This window comes from Camelus bactrianus, chromosome 9 (genome assembly GCF_048773025.1).
Source record: "Camelus bactrianus isolate YW-2024 breed Bactrian camel chromosome 9, ASM4877302v1, whole genome shotgun sequence".
NCBI lineage: Eukaryota > Metazoa > Chordata > Mammalia > Artiodactyla > Camelidae > Camelus > Camelus bactrianus.
In genome coordinates this window covers 55,281,672-55,304,876 of record NC_133547.1, presented here as the reverse complement: position 1 = coordinate 55,304,876, position 23,205 = coordinate 55,281,672, and the positions used below count along the sequence as shown (strand labels likewise).

At 38.4% G+C, this 23,205-nt stretch overlaps 1 protein-coding gene and 1 non-coding gene across 5 annotated transcripts in view; both read right to left on the bottom strand.

The window, feature by feature from the left end:
* Positions 1 to 23,205, bottom strand: part of LOC105079804 (uncharacterized) — a 429,087-nt gene that overhangs the window by 58,800 nt on the left and 347,082 nt on the right. For all 4 annotated transcript variants that reach the window (XR_012509222.1, XR_012509216.1, XR_012509217.1 and 1 more), the window contains one exon: positions 18,452 to 18,638. The gene's annotated coding sequence lies outside the window, so the exon portion shown is untranslated. The remainder of the gene's footprint in view (positions 1 to 18,451; positions 18,639 to 23,205) is intronic.
* LOC123612689 (U5 spliceosomal RNA) lies at positions 12,114 to 12,230 on the bottom strand. The gene has a single exon (XR_006719976.1). It is a non-coding gene; the product is annotated as a U5 spliceosomal RNA (small nuclear RNA).

The window sequence follows — 23,205 nt, the reverse complement described above, 5'->3', positions numbered from 1 at the left end:
TTACTAAATGTCTCAACCAACTGTGCCTAGGAGACCTTATGCTGGACATTAAATAGGAATAAGATGCCTATTTCCATGAAGTCAAGTTGGCTAAAGTCTAACCATTTTGAAGAGGCAGCATTATATTTCTGTCAATATGTTTAACTACACTGAAAACTGCAAGAAACACAGTATCTTTAAAACTGTCCCATATTTTACCAAAAAGAAAAGAAAAGAAAAGCTTCACCCCGTGAGGACACGGGGAGCAAGTGGCCGTCCACGAGCCAGGAAGGTTTTCCTCAGAAACCAGTCCTGTCAGTGCCCTGATCTCAGGTGTCCGGCCTCTCCAGGACTGTGAGAAGTAAATGTCTGTTGTTTAAACCAAAACCAAAGTGTCCATATTTTAACTGTCCACATATCTGAAAATTTTCTAACAGTAGTCTGAAGTTGAGATAGCGGCCACCGGCCCAGGAAGGAGGCATGCGCAGAGAGGGGACGGGCCGACATGGGAAGGTGCACATTCCCCACACAGCTCCTTCTGCACATTTTACTGATGCTGCCTGTGGCTTGAAAAACCTCTGACACAGGCTCCCAGGCACTGATAACCCTAATTCCACGTGCCAGATGGCAGGTGATGAGCCAGCCTTTCAGTGCCTGGAGCAGAGGAGAAAACTCTGGAACTGGCACATCTTACTATGAGTAGGTCCAACAGAGCACAATTCTAGGAGGAGGACAGCAGGACCACAGGTGTCACCAGTCCTTGGGTCCAGGAGCCACTGAGAATGTTCTCTAATTCCCACCTACCTGACACCTCCTGGAGAAAGGAGGCCAAGCAACAGCCCTTAGATCCTAAGACAGAGCAGGGGCCGCCCTGATGCAACGAAGGGGCGCTGGGGACCCCATGCCAAGGGATCCAGTCCTGTCGCTCACTGCACAATACACAGCCCCTTCCAGGGTGGTGGCGACCAGGCTGGGAAGGCAGCCGGAAGGGACTGGAGGAGAGCCTGAGGACAGGAGGTGTGGGCAGGTGAGTGGGGTGGTCTGTAAAGCACTACGAGTGACAGGAGACTGTGAGAGGAGACCGTGGTAACGCACACAGCCAGCGAAGCAACGCTCCCTGTCCCGGCCCACCTCCTCCCCCTCCCTTCCACAAGAGACTCGGCTGTCTGCTAGTGTCTTCACCACATGACTGAGTTAGCCACTGCTTCCTGGCTGCCGTTCCCCTAGAACAGGCTTCTATCCAACCCCCTTCTGTTCTGAGACCCGGGCTGCCAGTCACCACAGAGACGCTCACTTCCAATTTTGGTGGCTCCGTTGTATCACATAAACCACTCTTATGTTAACCATTTCCCGTGGCACCTAAACGCCAGTTGGTGTGTTTCTGCCAGAAACACTGACTTAGAGCATAAAACCCAATCTTCATGACTACACAAAATCCTTCCCCAAATGTGCACTGAGTGCCACATGACTGTCCTGGTCACCCTCTGGCTGGCCGATCATGCTTCACATATTTAGATCATCTCACTGTCCTGGGTAGGTGAGTTTCATTTCCATATGGCGTCAACTCAGAAGCATTTCTGTTTCTATACACATCAGTAAAATACGCGAGAACCTTGTATACGGCGATTGTGTATTTAGTAGTCTTAATGGAAGAATGAAGACTTGGGAGGAACAGAGGATGGGATACACATAGGAACAACAAACACAACTTCGCATTCTTAAAATATTCTTTGGTGTTATAAGAACTAATCACCAGAAACCTCAATGAAACAGATTTGGGAGACCAGAAGGGGGAGCTCTCATGCCCTGCAAAGACAGCCAAGCCCAACAGGAGGAAGAAAGACTCCTTTCCTGGCAAAGACTCAGCCAATGTAAAGCCACGGACTCTGCTTACTCTCCAAACTTCCTAGTCCCCTCTATAAAAGCAGTTTCCTTTCTTGCCATGCGGGGACTTGCCTGTGGCTCACCACGGTTCCAGATTCTCTGCTGGTTGAGAATAAACCCATCTTCGCTGGAGAAATAGCAGGCAGTCTGGTTGCCTTAGGTCAACAATGATGTTCACTAGGGATTCCCCCAGTTTCACCCCCATCTAGATCCTTAGACATTAGCCATCTGGGTGGCTTCTCTCCAGTCACTGATCCCTCTGTACTGCTCCTCATCTCTTAATGGCCCTGAACAATTTTAAATTATTTGTAGTAGCTGAAGGGCTACCATGTTGTGTTCCCCAAGGATCTTTGCCAAACTGTGATGCCATCGGGTGTAGACGTGACCAGAGCCCTCTGTGCAAAAAAACAGGACCTTTTACCTTTGAAAAGAATGGTTACTAGGAACAGGCCTTCTCTGCATCCTTTATACTCCCATTACTGCTTTAGGAAGCACATCTCTCAGGGACTATGATACAAAGAGTCATGTGAAAGGTTTGGCAGCAATGATTGCCCTCCCCACTTGTCCAGGAAAAGGCTATTTTCTTCCTGCCTTTCCTGGAGAACTACTGTCCTTTTAGCATTAGTACCCACTTAAATACATCTTTGATTAGGAGATGCAAAGAGAATGTCAAAATTTGCCAAAGACTCCATCATCTTTCTAAAATGTAACTGAGATAGTGGTATAGAGTGATGAGGATTTCTAAAAATAAAAGGGGGCAAGGTTACGAAACTGTGTTACATGGTTAAATTATAATATTCTTTTTCACTCTTATTAAAAAAGAGAAAAATGAGTAAAAGAATAAACACATAGACCACATATTCACTCATAATCATTAGAGCGAAATTAAAATGAAGTCAACAATTATTGTATTTAATTTTAAATGTAAGATTATCTCTGAAAACTATTTTATTTCTGGTAACTTTTCAGGTATGTTAACATAAAATGCGTCATGTTTCTACTTAGCTTTTCTAATGAAGTAGAAGATACACAAATACATATTAGAAAATATTTCAACAAGGTATACAAATTTAGCGGAACCACCACCAATTCATCTGTTTAAAAGTGTATCTGGCATTTAAAAACACCAGATAAATAAATATTTGCTAAAATATCAATTAACTCGAGACAGATGATTTAGTTCACCTTTTATTGGCATTCTGTGTAAAGGATTTTAGGACACATGTTGCATCTTCAGAAAACTGAAAAGCTGGTTCCTGATTTTTTTCTTACTTCCTATCGGGAGCACCTAGAATTGTAACACCAGTTATGTTGATGGTTTTAGGCCAAAATTCACCGGAATGACTAATTTGAAATGCAATGATTCTATTTTATGGCACAAAAAGGTTGTTTACTTCCCTTTCTCTGATGCTGGCTCACTGTTCACATTCTACATAACAGATCTACCATCTTCATTGGAAGGAACTCACTCAGAAAAATCCTTAATGAATGTGTTTACCACATAATTGTTGGGCATAAGCAGCTGACTTGTAGCAGACAGTCTCTAATGTGTGGGAAGTACTTGCCTGTTTTATTACTATAACTGGCATTTTATAAAAATGCTATTTTTATTACTCTGAATAAGCCTTTCAGTAACTCATTCAGGCAATTTTAAGGGCTATTTTTGTGTGGATTTTCAAGCTAAATATATTTTTTCATTTTAATAAGTATATTTCTATACTTCTATATTTTGACTAATTCTTTATTTTCCTATATAGTCTATGTTTTTTACTCACAACTTAGTTTTCTATCAATACCTATTTAGAATCAAGTTTAAAATGAAGCTGAAGAGAAGGAAGACCTAATTTTGAATATATTCATAAAAAAGTCAAGGTCGATGGGTAAATGTTATTTTAAACTATCACATAACATGGAGTATTGCTCTTTTTTTATCTTTCTATCTAAAAATATATGATCCATGTAGTAACTGATGATTGCGAGTTTTGAAAAACAGGTGAAGAGGCTAAAAGGTGGGACTGGTTGATAAATCACCTGATCAGGCTAAAAGGTGGGACTGGTTGATAAATCACCTGATCAGGTGATTTATCAAGGAACCACAGTTCTCTACCAATGGATAGTAAAGCTAAATACTTGCATTTATAATGAAGAGTTCCCAGCTAGCTATGGAATGGCGATAAGTAGAAATAAGTGAAGAATGAATAACATCATTTATTCACAGGGATATTTTATTTTTGTTTCTTTAGCAAAATCTTAACATTCTCCCTTTCTTACACCATCATTTCCACTTTTGTGGCCAGGCATGAATGAAAGCAGTGGAATTAACTGGCGTCTTAACGAGAAAAGTGAAATATAAGAGAAGAGAGGTAGTTGCAGCTGTAGGCAAAGGATAAGTAAAATACCCATTCATACAGCCTGCAGTACATCCAGGCAGAAGCTGGTAGCTGGAGTGTGAAATGGGTTAAATATAAAAACACTACTGAAGGGTATACAATTGTAACACAAAAGATTGCACAAGTAACAGTTTAGATGTGAATACCCAAATACCACAACTTTTAGCATCATTCTGCATACACTTTTCCCGGTCTGAGCCCTACACCTATGTTCACAGGAGCAAGGAGGGGCGTGGAAGAGCCCACTGACAAAATTCACCTTCACAATTACCCACTCACTCCTCTGGGACGACTCAAAGAAACTACCCATTGTAGCAGTTATATGCACAGATTTCATAGGGCACAAGCTGTAATACCCAGACTTGGACAATTTCAGACAGATTTTCCTGTCCTATGTGAATGTGAAAATCCCTGTTGACTGTCAAGGAAATTCCCCAGTCAGGTCAGTATTATCGTAATGCCTTACATTTTCAAATGTCACATGAAGGGACATTTAAATAATAAATAAATGAGTGTAAAAAATTTAAAGATAAGCCTGAATTAAATTGACTTGGGATACCAGCAGGGGGCGCTCTCACGCCCTGTCAAGATAGCGGAGCCCAACAGGGAGAAAGACTCCTTTCCCTGAGAGGACTCAGCCAACGAAAAGCCAAGGAGTTTTTGTTCACTGTGGCCCTCCCAACTTCCTATTCCTAAAATGTTCTTCCCTTGTCCAACTTGGACTCTCATGTGTCTCGCCATGGATGTGGACCTAGAATTGCAATTCTCTGCTGAGCTTGAATAAACCCATCTTTGCTGGAGGACTATCTGACAGTCTGTCCGTTTCAGGGGAACAAATGAAAAAAAAAAAAAAAAAAAGCAGTACTGTAGATTAGAGGCAAGTGATTCTAGGTGGAGGAAACAGCCGTGATGAAGCCCTGAGGGCATGGAAGAACTTGGTGCTTTCAAAGGCAGCCAGTAGAGATGCAGAGTACTGAGCATTAAGGAAAGTGGAACAGTTCATGATGGACCTTAAAGCATGTTTCTAGTCATAGAGATCTCGAATTTCATGATGTATAACCAAGATAAAAATAAATGTTTCAACTCTGTTTTTAAGATGCAACTTTTTAAATGAAAATTTAAAAATAAAAAATAAGGGAAGTGAGGTAACTCTTAACAAAAACTGTAAAACCTTACAGTCATTGAAGTGAGTAACTAATTCCCAGTTTTTAAATGACTAGTCCAGGCTCCGTGCGATACACATTTCTAATTGGGGCCGTTGATGGTAGATTTAATTAGGAAGCCTACTTTGACTCTACTAGTCATTCCCAACATGTATGCTGTAGAATAATGATTTTAAAAGTTAACTGGAAATTTGGGAAAGAATCCCCAGGCCAAATTTGGTTCAGTACATATTGAGAATAAACCAAAAAAATTCTCGGATCTTTCAACATGGAAAAATATACGTTGTATATGAATATGCAATTGGTCTGGCCACAGTCCCCTCTTTTCCCACAAATACCTTGGAGCACTGAGCTTCAGGTGACAAAATTTGGTCATTCCTGCTACTGGAGACGCCAGACTCTACAACAGTAAGTCTCCCCTGGCTCTTGTTAGCTTATTATAAAATACTGTTTCTTTTAATGTATTTTCCACTAAAATAATTATGAAAGCCTTAATCTTATAGAACATAAAATGGGCTATTTATTCCCTTAGGCAAAGGAGATGAATTTGATGGCTTTATTTGGGATTTCACTGCCAGCTGAGGTTTTATACCTGGATGCTGAAAATGCATCATCTGGCTGAAAGCAAATCTGGAATGCAAACCATCAGAAAATCTTCCCCAACAACTTTTAGATGTGCTACTGTGATCTGAAGTTGTCTTAATTAATTTTGAATCAACTAAACTGGTATTTACTTGAACTCTATCAAATGCCATATTAACTTGGCCTCATTTCATGGAATCAACGATCGTCTAAAATAATCACGTAACCTCAAAAGAGAAAGGAGATGATGCAAGTACTCCTGTAATTCTGAGAGAGATGGATGCATCTGAAATAAGTTTTTCCTCTGAAACTGTAACATTCACAAGAAGTTGTAAAAGTAGTTATACAGAGTTCCTGAGTACCCTTCACCCAGCTTCCTCCAATGATAATATAAAATATTGTCAAAACCAGGCAACTGATGGTGCTAGATTACTGCTTACTCCTGCAGGTTTTATTTGGATTTCCATAACTTTGCACACATATCTTCTGTGTTTGTGTTGGGAGTTGGGTGGTGCTGGTGGATATCTTTTAAGGATTTTTCCTAGGGAGTTTTCAAAAACGACAGTGGCTTCAGCAAGCTCATTATATATCCACTGCTAACAATCTTGACCTCAATTAGGTGAAGGATTCCTAATTAATCGTTACAGGCTTTTGTGTTAAATGGTAACTGAATGCCTAAAAGTTCTTCACAATGATATCATATTAACAAGAATGCATTTGCATTTTTAATGCTTTATTGATTTCCAATTCAGGACAAGGCTGTGACTTCTCTTACCATGCCCCTGAAGGCTTTACACATTGTTCTTTAGGGCTGACAAACTTATGGAATGGGTTAAAAAACAACCAAGTTTGTGACCCACCGAGGGTTTTGCCAACTGCTACATTCCAGCTACTCCTTCCTGCAATTACCACCATCTATTTAAACATAAATTTGTGGGTAGGAAGACAGAGGACACAGTAAAATTGGGGACATGTGGTCAAGGCCACTGCCTTTCTCTTAAAATTTTTATATCATGGAGCATGGTTTCTTTTGATTCAGGTCTATTTTTTCAGAGGCCATTGAGGGTCAGGTTGACTAATTTGCAAAAAAATCTTTAGGTTCCAGTATGTTTCATATTTATTTATTTAACATGAATTTGTGGTCAGTAATGATTATCTGTGTTTATAGGGACATATGACACGTGGCTCTTAATATCATTTTAGTCATTGATTTCTCTAAAATATTTAACCAGATCTGTTGACAATACCTGTTTTCATTTATGGGTTTATCTCTTATACTGGCTTTTCCTGACCCACTGAAAAAACTTGTACAATGTGGTAAAACCAAGATTTAAAAAAAAAAAAATCAATGTCTACTTACTAAAGTTTACAATCAACCGTGGGCCTCAATCAAACTTTTTCCATTAATGTCTACTAGGAGTTTCTCAGATGATAAAGGCTACATTAAAACAATCACCAGAGATTTTTTTCAAAGGAGTATCTTTCCAAACGTGTCATGGAGAAAACATTTATTTGAAATCAGCAATCATTCTTACCTAACGCTGCATGTGGTTGAACACACACCTTAATGATCAAGCACACAGCTAATGCTAATTTTTCTGCTCTCATACAATACCAAAGAAAGAAAATAATTTAAGAGCTAAATTAAAAGTTTGCCCAGGTTACATATGTCAACTTCCTGGTATTATTTAAGGGAATGTAAAAATTTGTTCAACGTATTCCAGTATGATGAGAAGGGAACAATTATTCAGATATAACTATAAGTGAACAGTAATAAAACCCAACAAACCAGCAAACCTAACTCCTCCAGACTCAAGTCATGGGAAAAAGTCCAGAGAATTCAGCTAATGCATAGAAGGATCTTACCTCTTTTCTCCTGCAGAACAGAAAGCACTGACTGGCTAGAAAAATATTTAAGTTTTCACATGGTGCTTCATTTCTCTCTTTCACAGTATTAGGTGCACTAAGACTCCTATAAAAATTCAAGTCCTTGCAAAGTACTTTAAAATATCTAGTGTTGGTAGTAAAGTATTCTTCTATAAAAAAAAACCCCAACGTTCGTGTTTCTCTGGTCTGCTCTTTCTGATCACTCTTTTAGGGAATTAGGCATTATGTTTGCTAGTCACTTAAAACCATAGGCTTTAAATCTTTTAGAGAAATGTGTATCAGACTCTGTGCTAGCCTTATAAGCCAACTCTTTAAAAAAAAAAAGACTTAAATTACTACCATATAAAAAAAAGACTTAAATTACTACCATATAAATATTTTATGATTTCTTCATAGCACAACGTCAGTGTTTCAGCATAGAATCCCCTGAGCACGATTTCTGGTTCATGAGTTTCTAACGCTGTAAAGTGATTTGCTATGTTGAGATACTTTCACCCATGAAGAAAACTGAGTTCTCTTAAAATGATTACTAATTCTTGATTCTCCCACTAACCCCACTCACTCCAAACCTGCACCACACCCCTCCTGAGCGCTCCCCTCTGAGGTTATGGTGGTTCTCCTCCTGTAGCTCAGACTCAAATGCTGGGGTCATTTCAATACCTTTTCTCTTTCACCAATCCCATCTTCTCCTCCAGCAAATCCTGAAAGCTCTACCTTCCAAACATCCAGAATCCAAATGTCTCTCTCCTGCACGTTTGTAGTAACCTGATCACTAATCTACATGCTTCTGTGTTTTCCATGATGAAGTCTGCACTCCATGGAGCAACCAGAGGGAGCCTTTATTTATTCAGAACACGAACTTTATTTACTGAGTCAAACCACATCATACCCTGCTCATAACTCTTTGATGACTTCTCATCTCACTCAGAATAAAATTCAAAGTTCTAAAGCAACGTGCCTGCAAGACGCGATGTGATGTGACCGGAAAGCAGAATGTCTAGGACTTCCGGTCATTTAACTCCTTCTCCAATGTCAGCTTCTCAGAGAGACTATCTCTGACCAGGAGATGGAAAACTACATCTTGTCCCCCCATCACTCTGTCCCCTACTCGGTTTTAATATGTTTTTCTTATGCGTAGAACTAACAATAATAAATAACTATTTCTACACACTTCCTGAAATTTGTTTATTATCTAGTAACAATTTGTTCCCAAGGAACTTGCTGTTATTTCTGCAGGAGCCAGATCACTGCCAGGAACAAAGTAGGTGATTTATCAGTCTTTGTTCATTCATCAAAAAAATTTGCTTCACTGTATCTAGTGTTCAGAATAAGACGTTGAGCCAAATGTCCATTTGTTTGGTACATTATTAAACATGGAGCAATAAAAACTGTACAGACAGAGAAGGAGAAATATCATATGATATCACTTATACACGGAATCTGAAAAATTAATAATAATTTTTGCAAATAAACTTATTTACAAAACAGAAACAGGCTCACAAATACAGCAAACAAACTTAGGGGAAAGTGGGGGGAGGGATGAACTTGGAATTTGGGCTAACAGGTACCCACTACTATATATAAAATAGATAAACAACAAGGACATACTGTGTAGCACAGGGAACTATAGTCAATATCTTATAATAACCTATAATGGTAAAGAATCTGAAAAATAATATATATTTATATATGTATATCTGAATCACTTTGCTGTACACCTGAAGCACTGTACATCAACTATACTTTGATATAAAAATTTTTTTAAAGACAGTGATACTGTAAAGAAAGGGTATGTGAACAGGGCTTCTCGTCCAGTCTAGGGAACCATGAGTCACCTCTCTGACCAGACGTGGGCATGTAAAAGGTGTTTTCAGTGATGAGGGCGTTTCCAGTTGAGGATCAGCTTGTGCAAAGGCCCTGTAGCAGGAGAGAGCAAGGCACCACCACGCAACTGAGAAAAGACCAATGTGTCTGTTGAACACAGAAAAGGAAGAGACAGAGGTAAAGCTGAAATTATGGGCAAACCATGAAAGTTTGTAGAGACTGATAAAAAGTGTTCTCTATCCTTGAGCAACTGAGTAGCTGGTGTAGTTGTAAGCAGGTGATCAAGTTTCCACTGTAAGAAGACAATGTACTATGAATTATGCCTCCAATAGAGGAAATTTCATGGCTTTGACAGTAATCTAGGGACAAGAAGGTGACAATATAAGCGAGGAGACTGATTACAGTCTAATGATCCGTGGTTAGTTTTCTATAGATATTGGGAGGCTAAAATTGGCGTGGCTTGGTGACTAGCCAGACCGAGAGAAAATAGGGAAGTATCCAAAGTACATCCCAGATTAATGATTTGCTTCAATGTAGGGAAACTGATGTTTCAGGGAAAGGAAGGTGTGAATTAATGAATCTAGACTCATATATTTTCTCCTGATATTTAGAGGCTATATTATTACTGTTCCTGAGGAAGCTCTGCCCTCCAAATTATGCAAAATACCTTGGTAGGAAAGCAGCTCATTTGAAGACTAGTCTCATATATGTGAACACTTCTTGACTTCAGCATAGCCCAGAACTGTCCTAGCAAATAACCTTAATGTGCCCCGATGACTTGTATTTTTCCTTTGCTTTGTTGCCAAGGAGTGATTTACTCATGCTGTTTGCAGGACAAGGTGAAGAATCTGAACTTAAAGAATATTTTTAAAAGTCATTCCTGGCTTCAAATAATTTAAAGTTTGAAGTATGCAATAAATAATATCTAAATAATAAAGTAATACATCTTCTAAAACAATTCTCCCTAAGAAACAAGTCTCATGGATTATCTTCATTGCCAATAACCAGAATCTTAAATCACCGGCAAAATATTGGCTATCAAAATATTTGTGTCAGCAGAAATATATGGAGATGCCTCCTCATTTAATTTCAGTATCGGCTACCTGAATGTTTTTAAATAAATGAGACAAACTCTACAGGACATATTCCTAAATTAAAAACTGGTAGTAAGTAGATTTGAAATAATTCTATTTCACTCAAACATTATAAAAATATATGTCCTTAAGGCAACAATTTAAGTTTGAATTATTAAATATTCAATTGTTACTTAGATGCTTTGATTCAATAAAACCAAAATATTGAAATAATTACATATACTTTTTCATTTTTTATATAAATGGCTGCTACTCTATAAACACAGACACAACTGTAAATATCGTATCACTATTAAAAAAAACTAAATGTAATATATTAATTTTGCATTTTGGTTCAGAGTATAATATTGAAGGAAACAAAAAACATTTGATCTAATTTAGAAGTGGATAAATAAATACACCAACCAGGCATCTAACTATTTTTCACTAGTGCAAAGGATATCCTGCTTTAGAAAGTCAGCCAAACGTCCCACAGAAAAGAAAAATCCTAAGCAGCTTCCTTTGAAGGAGGCCTGACTTGAACTACCTAGAGTTTAAGCATACTGAAACAGAATCCTACTTTTGGTGATTTGGAGGAAGTCACCTCACTGTGATTGAGTGTGGCTGGAAAATTAGAATTGCGGTGGAAACCTGTAAGGTGGAATTCTTTAAAAGCAGATTGGTTATCCTTGAACAGATATGCATAAGTGGTAATAAGCCTAAGATGAAACATAGGATTATCATCTTTGTGTTTATATAATATTTGTCTTCATATTCTGGATACAGTGCATATAGCAATACTACAAGAAAAATATGTCATAATTATTTTATTATTGAACACAATTTGTTCATAAGAAACTTCGTACTAATTTACAGGGTTGGGATCTCATGAATAAAGCTGCTCTGAACACTTGTGTGCCTGTCTTTGTGCAGCTCTATGTTTTTATTTCCTTTGAGTAAGTATCTAGGAGTTTAACTGCTGGGTCGTAGGGAAAGTGTATGCTTAACCTTTTAAGAAAGCCTCAAACTGTTTTCCTAAATGGTCTTATGATTTTGCAACCTATTCAGCAAGGCAGGGGAGTTCCAGTTGCAACAAATACCATCCCTTGGTGTTGCCAGGTACAGTGCTATGCCGTTGTATGAATCTGTATATCCCTGGTGACTAATGAGGTTGAACATCTTTTTGTATGCTTAATAGCAATTTGTATATTTAACTTTATAACTCGTGTGTTCAAATATTTTGCTGATTTATTTTATTTATTTATTTATTTATTTATTTATTTATTTTTTTTTTTTGGTTAAGAAGTAATGTCTTTTATTGTAACAAGACTAGCCCTGCCAAAAGCAAGGCCTCAAAAAATTGGTTCGAGACTCAGAGTTGTTTCTCTCCATAGAAATCTTTAGTAAAAGGCGAAAGATTTATTCGATCTGAAGAGAAACCAGACCATGATGATTTATTTTAAATCAACTTTTTATTTTCAAAAAAGTTTTGGATTTATAGAAAAATTGTGAACACAGTAAAAAGCGTAAATTTTAACATGAGTCATTTACATTTTTGTAAAATGTCCCTCTATTGGGTATTTTCTGAAATTTTCTCCTGTTTAGCCTCAAGTTATGGGTTTTGGCAGGAAGCACACAGGGGTAAAGTGTCATTTTTAGCACAGCTTATTAAAGGGATATAAATGAGGGGGGAGGGTATAGCTCAGTGGTAGAGCCCGTGCTTAGCATGCACGAGGACCTGGCTTTAATTCTCAGTATTTCCATTAAAAAAATTGAAAATAAATAAATGAACAAATAAACCTAATTACCATCACCCTCAAAAAAGAAAAACAATTTTAAAGGTATATCAATGAATGTGACTTATTACAACTGACGTCAACTTGATCACGGGGCTGACGTAGTGTTTGTTAGGTTTCTCCACAAAAAGTTACTCTAGTTTTGTCCTTTTCCATACTGTGCCCTTCGGAAGGAAGGCACTGTGGGTACCCACACTTAGGTGGGGGCTTTATGTTCCACTCCCCTGGGGGCAGAGTCTCTGCATACAACATCTGGAATTTTCTGCAGGGCAGCTTCACCCTTTCCCATTCATTTATGTACTCAATCATGTGTTACTATTTATCTCTTACTTTGTGTTACAATCCAATCCTACTTTGTTTACTTTGTTGCTCAAATCACCCAATCTGTAGCCACCAGGAACTCTTTCATGTGGATCCAGTATCCCTTTTACATACCCTCTCAAAATGTTTGTTTGTTTGTTTGTTTGTTTGTTTGTTTGTTTTTAGCACTTTCTTACTTTGGGGCCCTAAAAGATATACCAGGCTCACCTTGTATTTTTTTCTGACCCAGTCCTATAATTAGCATTTCTCCAAAGGTCCCTGAATCCTTTGATTGGAAATGGGGGAGCCTAGAAGAAATAATTTTGCTCATCAAAATGAAGTAAACAGAGAAACGGTGTTTCAGGATAATTTGGGAAAACAGGATAATACAAATAATTTCTCTTCATCAAATTCCTACTTCCTATTTGAATATAGATTTTGGAAGCTATGAGATGGTTCATGTTAAAAGTTACAGAAAGGAATCATTTCTAGACTTTCTAAATATGTTTTTAAAATCTGTCTTTCCCAATAGGATTTTATGACAAGTACAAAATTTACTGAAGTAGCCTTTTCCAGCTGTTGTTCTCAACTCTAATATACTCTAGGGCATAAGACAATCAGACTAAAGCACCTATTATATACCTGCTTTATGTACAGTTTTTTACAGGGACCTTCCAATCTGGCTGGGGACACACACGAGTACTACATTTTAAAGACGGCAAATTCCTGGATGAGACATCACTAAGTTTAGAGTCTAGTTATTATTCTATTAAACATTAGGTACATAATATACATATTGTAAAAATCAGAATTTTGAGGAGAGGGGCACTTTCTGCTAGATAAAGAGGTTAGATTAGAGGGTTAGCAAGATGCTTTCAAGAGCTAGCATTCTGTTCTGCAAAGGCAGTGCAGCACATAATTAAGAACTGAAGTACTGTGTGTAATTACTACACTAGTTCCGAGCACAGGAAGAGTGATGCGAGCTCAGACAACGGGGGAGGAGATGATGAAAGACGTGCGAGCCAGGATTTCAGGTGCCGCAAAATACTTAGTGCTTGGATTTACAGCCGGAGTGAAATGTTTATGACCCAGTCATCATCCTTGTGTTTTATTTCATGTGACAACAGTGATGCTAATCCACTTTCAATCAAATTGATCAGTTGCTTTATAAATGATTTACGGCTTATTATTGGCCTTAAGTTTAACAGAAATGTAGGGCATGTTTCATTTAAGAATAAAACATAAAAAAGAATATGTGTGTATATATATATATATATATATATATATATACATGACCCTGAATCACTATGCTGTACACCAGAAACTAACACAACACTGTAAATTAACCATACTTTAACAATAACAACAACAAAAAAAAACCCCACAAAAAACATAGAGGTGATTTTAAGCTTAACTTATTTTCAAGACTAAAATTCCTAATAACTTTAGTTGGCCCTTATAATATACTGTTCCTAGCACCAACAGTATCACTTCTAGCTGGTAAGATGGCTTTTTAAATGGTTCCCAGATGTTGAAAAGTTCTGGTGAGATATTCTACTAGAGTTACTGTGTCTGGCCCCAAGAACTGTGTGAATTCCCACTTGAAATCAGGGAACAGTCTGTACAACAATCTACCAAGTGTGGCAAAAAATGTTTGCTACCAACCGCTGCTCATCACTTTCCTTGACGGTTTCAGCTCAGGATGAGAGATGAACTTAGTAACATTCCCCATGGTGTTGAGATGTGAATTCATGTAAATAGCTGCCTTTGGTAAACAATTTGAGTGTTTGAAACAGCCACCTACTTATAGTCCCAGAGAAAAATACACTAAGTATAATGATATTAATGAAAAGAATAGATGTGTTTTCTGGATTTAAATCTACAGCACAGGGGGATTCGTGTGGTTGGAGACAGAAACCAAGAGACAATTTTCTTTGATTCCCTACAAGTAAAATGCACAAATTTAAGATTTAGGGGTTTATTCTGGCTATATTAATAACATTTCAAAATCACTCAGATCTTGGCTAAAAACTTTTTTTTAAATCAATGAGAATCTGCTCTTGGTGAATGTTGCATTTTTAAAATAAACTTTTGTAATCGAGCCGGACCCTGTGGGGCCTTCCAGGGTCAGACCCCTCCCCCATACCCTCTGCTGTAGCTCCTCTCTGAAGTACCCAGATAATCGTATCTCATGTAGATTTCCTGAGTTTTTCAGATGCTAAAAGTCACCACCAAAGGGAAGAAATGAACTACTTAATGGACAAGAGCATGCGGCCCCAGACCTTCTGGCGCCTAGGGGGTTGACAGTGTTGACCACTCTGTTCCCTCAACATCAACCAATCAGAGAATTATGCACAAGCTGATCACATAGTCTGCAACCCTCTCTCCCTTACCTGGCCCTTAAGTATGCTTTGCAGAAATCCTTAGAGGAGTTTGGGGTTTTCCTAGGCATGAGCCACCCTGTCCTCCTCGCTCGGCCCTGAAATAAACCTTTCTCTGCTCTAAACTCCGATGTTTCAGTTTGTTTGGCCTCACAGTGCGTCAGGCACAGGAACTTGCATTCGGTAACACTTTCACCAATTATAACTGTATTATTGTCTCCCGTGTGTTTTTTACTCTTTCTGCTGGATTGGTGATAGTTAATTGAAGGGTGATGTATCTGTTCATGTAGTGAAAAATGAAAACAAATGATAGGAAAAAGACTGCAAGATGTGAATGAAATACTAGATAACAAACCTGGCCCTGTTGAGCTGGTACCATGGAGGAAGAGAAACAAAAAACCAAGAATCAGAAAACCAAGAATCTTGGCTCTACCACCAATTTGATGTAGAAACTTAGACAATTCATGTTATGTATCAGAGTCTCAGTTCTTCTGTTCAAAATGAGCAAGCAGGAAAGGAGCTCTGTCAGATTTCTCCCAGACATAAATAACTGATATTTACGTTAGCAGGAACATGATTGCCCAGGCAGAAATGTTCAATAAAAGAGAGACTCCACACTAGTAAAGGAAAGAAATAGAAAAAGGAAATAAAACTAAGAAGATCGCTAGACTTACACATAAAATCCTGACAAGAATTGCGTCTGATATCCAAAGAGATAGTAGAATATTTGCATGTTAGAGTTTGAGCTTTTGAAGACTGATTTGATAACACAAATGAGGAATACAAGTCTCCAATGAGGAAAGTGACTAGTTCAAAGTCAGTGAGTGTAAAGGATGCACGACTGGGTCCAGGTTCCCAAAGCCAGAAAGATGCTTCCAATGCATCAGCTGCCTAGACGCCCGAGTACCTTTCTTTTACTGCCATCACATTTTTCACGTTATTATATGTTCTTCCTTTCTTTCATTGGCTACAGGAGATGAGAAGTTCCTATCTAATTATTTATTGAACACATCCTATGTGTCAGGTCCTATTCTAAGCAAGGGCTACTACTGTAGAAAATGGAGCATTTTTTTGTCATTAGAAGCACCCAAAAATAAACGCTGTACAAAAATATTACCTATAAATAAAATTTCAGGCTTCTCCAGCACTTGCATGGTGTGAGTAAAATATCTTATCAGCTCCAGGTTATCTGCTTGGTATCAGCAAACAAAAACTGATTGTGGACACCATTAATATTGATACGATTTAAATATATCCCTTCAAGTGATTCAAATTTGAAATGGAAATCATTATCAAGGCAAATTTTTTTTTGTTTCTGAAAATGATTCCAAAATGTTATGGATCTTACACATACGTAGTGAGTGCGTACCAGAATGAAATCAATCCACTTGAACGTGAAACCCCTCGTCTTCAGAAGCACTAACTTTCTGTCAGGGAAATTAAAAACAAGTGTATTTTTCAGAAGACTTTGAAATATACTTAGCTTATATAAATATTTTATTATACATGTAATTTTTTAATTTTGAAAGGTGATTAATTATAGACATAACTATAGAAATTAATTATAACGATCATGATGCCTAAGGAAATCAGTTCTGTAATACCCTGCTGTACAACATACAGAACACCCGTGGGTAACAGATAAGTGAAAATAATAAAAAATACTAAGAAGGATGGATTTGAATAATTACATTATTTATTCCTCTTCGTCCTTAACCTAAGTTGATATTTCTATCCATCTCTGGGAGATGCTGACTTCTGTCTTACCAATGTAAAAGTGCTGTCTGTACATGAAATGAAAATTGAGTCTGCACTTTCTTTAAAATTCCTCTAGTACTAGTAAGCAAGCATTATGGGTAATTCCGGTGTTGCTTAGGGTAATTTTACACAGACACTAAGGAAGGATTTCTTGAGACGAAGCATTTAGTTGCCCAAACAATTTAAATCAGATAGTAAGTAGGCAAAATACAAATAAGCAAGCGAACAACAACAAAAACACCATGTGATAAACTCTGTAAAACAAATCAGCAGGCCAGCCTATTACATAAAGTGATATAATTAAAATAAGTTTCCAGGCTGAAGCATCAAGAATGACAAATGTGTATGAAGTTTTCAAAAGCACGTCAAATAAAGTTGGCTGCTTTTATGGATAATGATCAACAGATAAACAACATGTTTCTTCTCTACAGCACAGGGAACTATATTCAATACCTTGTAGTTACTTATAATGAAAAGAATATGAAAAAGACTGTATGTGTGTTTATGTATGACTGAACCATTATGCTGTACACCAGAAACTGACACAACATCATAAAATGATTATTCTTCAATAAAAAAACAAACAGATTAGGGGGGAAAATGAAAGATTTCTTGAGCTCACGGTGGGCAGCTGTAACCGATGAGACACTGAAATGAAACCAGTGCAGCCCATTGGATCATTCAGACCTCCCTCACAAAGCCTGTCGGCTGTGATCGACCAGTATTGGAATTGATAACTATGAACTGGTTTTCACTCAGATGTGCTGAATACATTTCCAGCCCCTCTCACTCTTGCTGCACCTTATCACACTCAGCAGAAAGAAATCAAGTTGGGATGAACAGATACACATTACTATACGTAAAACAGATAAACAACAAGGCCCTACTGGAGAGCACAGGGAACTATATTCAATTTCTTGTTATGGAAAAGAAACTGAAAAAATATATATGTATGAATGTATATGTATAACTGAATTGCTTTGCTATAAACCAGAAACTAACATTGTAAATTGACTACACTTCAATAAAAAATAAGAATGAAAAAATTTAAAAAAAAAAGAAATCAAGTGACATTTTCATTTCAGCCTGGAAAGCACCTTGCCAAGACCTAAAATCCATCAGGTACATCGTTTCTATTTTCTACTAACCATAACTGACAGTTCTGTGGACAAGCCATGGGTCACCCATTTTTTCAGCATCCAATACAATTTTTCTCACCACTTCCCAAGCTTCTGCCAACCAAGTTTCTTGCCATTTTTTGGTCAGCTCTGGCTAGTACTTTCCTTCTTCCCAACACCAATATATTTTTAGATTTTTGCTATGACAGCATCCCACTTCTAGGTACTACATTCTACATACCATGTTTCTGCTCCTGCATAGCAAACCACCTCAAAACTTGGTGATTTAAAATAAAAATGCTTTGTTGTGGCTTACTTGGTCTATGGGCCAGCAGGCAGCTGTCTGGTCTCAGCCAGGCTCTCCCATCTGTTTGCAGTGACTGCAGGGCAGCGGGGCCTCTCTCCTTCTGAGAGTTGTCTGGCTTTGGGCTGGTGGTCCTCCATGCAGGCCCTCATCCTCCAGCAGGCCAGCTCAGGGTCTTTCTCAAGGGGGCCAGAGGGATCTGAAAGACAATACAAGATAGCAAGACTTCCTGAGTCATAAGCTTAGAACCGGCACACTGATACTTCCTTTGACTTCCAGTGGCCGACACAAACCACAAGGCCAGCCCAGATTCAAGAAATGGGGAAATAACTCTCTCTCTCAAGAGCAAGAGTCTGAACCATAGGGGACAACAGAGGAGAAAATGAACTCAAGTCAAATCAACATTCACCCCCTCGCCCTGCCCCGATCTCCCATGTTCTGAGTTAATTAATGAATGATTGAACTAACTAAGCATAGGAGCATAAATGCCACAAAAAGCAACTAGTGACCCTGTGTCATAAAAGAGAAAAATCCCGTCCTCTGAATGGTTGAAAGCAGTCTATGTTATTACCCCTTAACTAAGGGTCAGGAGCGCATGGCGTTTACTCTGTGTACTGCGGCTGTTTAGAATGTATGGAACGATCCTTATTTTCCCTTCCACACTTTCCACCACGTAGTGTGAGTGAAATAAATACCAGGACTGGAATTTTCATGCCAGCCGCAGCAGTAATTAGGTGATCTGCGTTTGTTCTTATTCATGTGTTTGGCATTTCATAAAACGTACTAGGCCTACATCTTATTTAAATTCTCTCATTTCCTAAAATCATAAAATAAAATTAGTTTCCTACGGCAATCCTCGTATCTGTAGTTGATTATAATGAAGTAAGTGACCAAAAAATAGCAAACCTCCTGGTGGTTTCAAAGCAAGAGTAAATAAACCATTTCTTCAGCCGAGCGGGTCCCCTTGATTGAGCCAGGCTCCCTGTTACATAAGCTTCAAGGCTGCTTGCGCAGGTTCCCTCGTTAACCTCTCACCTTCTGCTTTCTGAGCTAAAATCACACCAATGATGAGGAGGTAACTTTTTGGTCATGAAAAAAAAAAAATGGAAGATTTCCCATGAAGAACCATATTATCAGACAATTATGAGCTAGAGGCTGATGACATTTCAAATATCTACAAACGTGTGATGCTTCTTAACCTCTGCGTTCAAAACTATTGTGAACGTAAAGACATAAAGCGTTATCACAAAAATGCTCTACTCAGACTATTTTCTTGGGAAACTTTGAGAGTTCATTTCTTGCCATAGTGGACAGAATTTTTAAAACCAAAGTTGACTCCTCCTCCTTGCGCAGAGGAGACAAACCATCTAAACAAGGGTCTAGTTTGTTTCCCTTGCCACTTACGTCCACGAGAGTCAGCGTCTTCAGTACAGAAACTAGACCATTTTATATACACTTGGTGCCTCTCTACTTCGTCTCTGCAAGCACCACTCCTACGAACATACTTCATTGGTTCTATCCCTGCTACACACAGCAATCACTCGGGCAGGTCTTAGAGAACATCACGACGCAGAGATATTCCCGCAGATGTTCCGATTTGATTGGTAGAAGACAAAACCATCTTTGTGTTTTAAAATGATCACTGGGTGATTCTTGTTTAGCCCAGCTTGAGAACTATTACTAGCCGCGTAATGAATATTACTGTAAGCTGGAATTTAATTTAAAAAAAAATTCGTTTTGTTTCAGAATTTACTGACATGTTTTGAATCAACATTTCATTCATTTGTTCTCATGTGTGTCCAGATCATCCTTCCTGATTATGGGTTATTTTTAGGTTACACGAGCTGAATAGTCACATGACAAAGACATAAAGGCACTGCAATGATGGGGTGCGCTTTGCATACAAATTGCTTCCACTTACCATATTTTGAGAACTTAATGAGCAGCCTTGGGAAAAATAAACAAAGATAGTTGTAGGTTCTAAGGCAGCATCTTCAGGCCTTCATCTCTCTGGTATGGGAAGTCCAAATAAACACATGCTCCTTTGGGATTAGCCAAAGAGGACAGTGGCATATATTATTATTCAGCCCCTTGGATGAGTTATGCTATTAATTAAATGTTCCAGTTAAAGGACATTCTATGCAAATGAGGATAACTTTATAATGAGATTTTTAATCTGACCATCTAGGTCCTAAACAGGAAGTGACTTGTGCTGGTTTACATATAGGTCAGTAAAACTACATTTTTCCATTAAGTAGAACACCATGGGTCCACACATTGCTGCAACATGCTTGTATACCAATGCATGACAGTTCACTCAACACACTTACGTTGAGCTATTGTTAGGCATTGTAAACTCATGTAACGTGTGCACTGAAAATCTCGTAATACTGATCTCTGATCCATAATGCTATGGATTGTAAGGTGAACATTTCTTTTATGTGCCACTAAGAGAAAAGATGCTGATGAAAGCACAGTTGCCATTGCTAAAAAATGTCTTAGAATTAGTTAAAAAAAAAAAAAAAAAGTAAAATTTATGGAACACTTACTAGGGACCAGGCATAGTGCCAAACTCTAAAACTCACAACAACCATATGAGGTACCACGATACTTCCTAACCTGTAGATGAGAGAAATTAGGTTCAGAGCAGTTAAATCACTTCCCCAAGGCCACATAATAAGTCATTAAGATTCAGGGTACCATCTTTTACCCACATAGCGCTCTACTATTTAGAGTCTATTAGAGAAAGAACAAACTTTATTTTCGAAATAATACACTGTGCAAAGTTTGGCACAGGCTTTCTTGGTACCTCATGAGAAAAATGTTTAGGTCAATCTCTGAGTTCTCAGAAAGCATCTGGCAGACAGATGTGATTTTTAAAAAAATACTTTAAACAATAGGTTTTGCCTGAACATCAAGCTAAACATGTAAAGACAGTGTTGGCCAATTTGCATGGGCAACTGGATTGTTTAAAGAATCTGAGAAATTTAGAGTGAGAAGAATATTATAAATCATGTAGCCTAGCTTTCAGAGTGAGGAGCTTGGAATCCAGGGAGGTCTAAGCACTTGCTGAAGGTCAAAGCAGCAATTCACGGCAGAGACAGTGAGTACAACGCTAATATCTCAGAACCTGCTTTTGACAATGCCATCATTTGCAGGGCAAATTATAAATTCTGTAGACATGGTAACCCAGTAAAAGACATTAGGCAAGGCAGAGACACAATTGGGATTTGTCTTATCATTAGCAATGTGACTGATTTCGGTCAGAGGAAGACACGCATTGGATTATTAAGTAAGTCTATTGGTTCTCAAGGGAGTAATTTTGATACCCAAGACCACATACAGTAACATCTAGAGACATTTTTGATTGTTAGGACTCGGGGGAGGTGCTACTGGCATCTAGTGGATAGAAGCCAGACATGCTGCTAAACATCTTACTATGAATGGAACAGCCCCTCCCACTAACACACACACACACACACACACACACACACACACGCACGCACGCAACACACACATAACCTACAGTTATCTGGCCCAATGTTAACCAGTGCTGAGATTGGGAGATCTTTCAGTGGTCCAATCCAACTTCAGTAGGATGTGAACTGGGGCAGTTGCAGTGCAGTTAAGTTTAATTAATTAATCCATTCATTCAATATTCCTTATGAATCTACTTTTGTGCCTATGATTGTGATACACTCTGGATAAAAAGATGAAGATGTGGACTGGATAGGGCAGCCCTGTCTTCACATGGCTCACAGCCTAGGGGGGATATCAATGAGTCCTGAGCTACTAAAATATACTATGAGGAGGATGGTGGTGGTGGAAATGCAGGCAGGGATGGGAGTACATGGAGGAGGAGAAAGATATTGCACTTCTCATTATTTAATTGCAACTGATTTAAGTGTACAAAGAAATTCAACACGGGGCTACAAGAGCAAGTAATGGGGCAGTGCATAACTTCTTGGTTTATATAATACTCCACTGAGAAAGTAACATTTAAGGCCGTATCTCAAGACAGACAAGAGGAGGAGGAGAGTGCTCCAAGTTGACAGTACACCACGTGCAGACATCCTGAGTCAGAAGTAGGAGGAAAGGAACCAGTGGTGACCAGACCACAGAACATGTTGTGAGTCGGGAAGAGGAGGCTGCCCCAGGGTCACAGGGGCAGGGCCCTGCAGGCCAATCGCTGTTTTGAACCCAGTAATGGAAATAAATTGCCTTGACTTGCTGATCCATCATAGAACACTAGTCACTGATCCTAGTGGAAACTCTTGATTACGTAAAAAACGAAAACAGCAACACTAAGGGCGGCTACGTTTTCTGAATGGCACTGGGTGTGATCAGAGTTTTGGTTTCATTTACCTCCTCTCAGATGTTTCAGAAGGTGATCAGTTAGAAAGGTTTTACGAACTCTTGAATGTGATTTCAGTAACCCCACCCCCACCACACACACATACACACTCAGGTATATTATTTATTTAAGTCACGACCCATTTTTAGAGAAATTGTTGCCAGGACTATGAATTTACTTATTAAAAGCCATCAGAATGAAAGAAAGAAGGCATCTCTTAATGTGGCATTTCAGTGAATTGTGGCCTTTTAGAAAGACATTTTAAATTGCAAATGAGGCCTTGTGGCTTTTTTTTTTTTTTTTTTAAAGAGATTACAACAACTGAAAGCAGGAGAAGAGGTTTTTTTTGGGTCAGTCTTGTATTTTCTACTTAATGAACATTGGTTTTGGAGAGAAATGGCATTCTTGATTT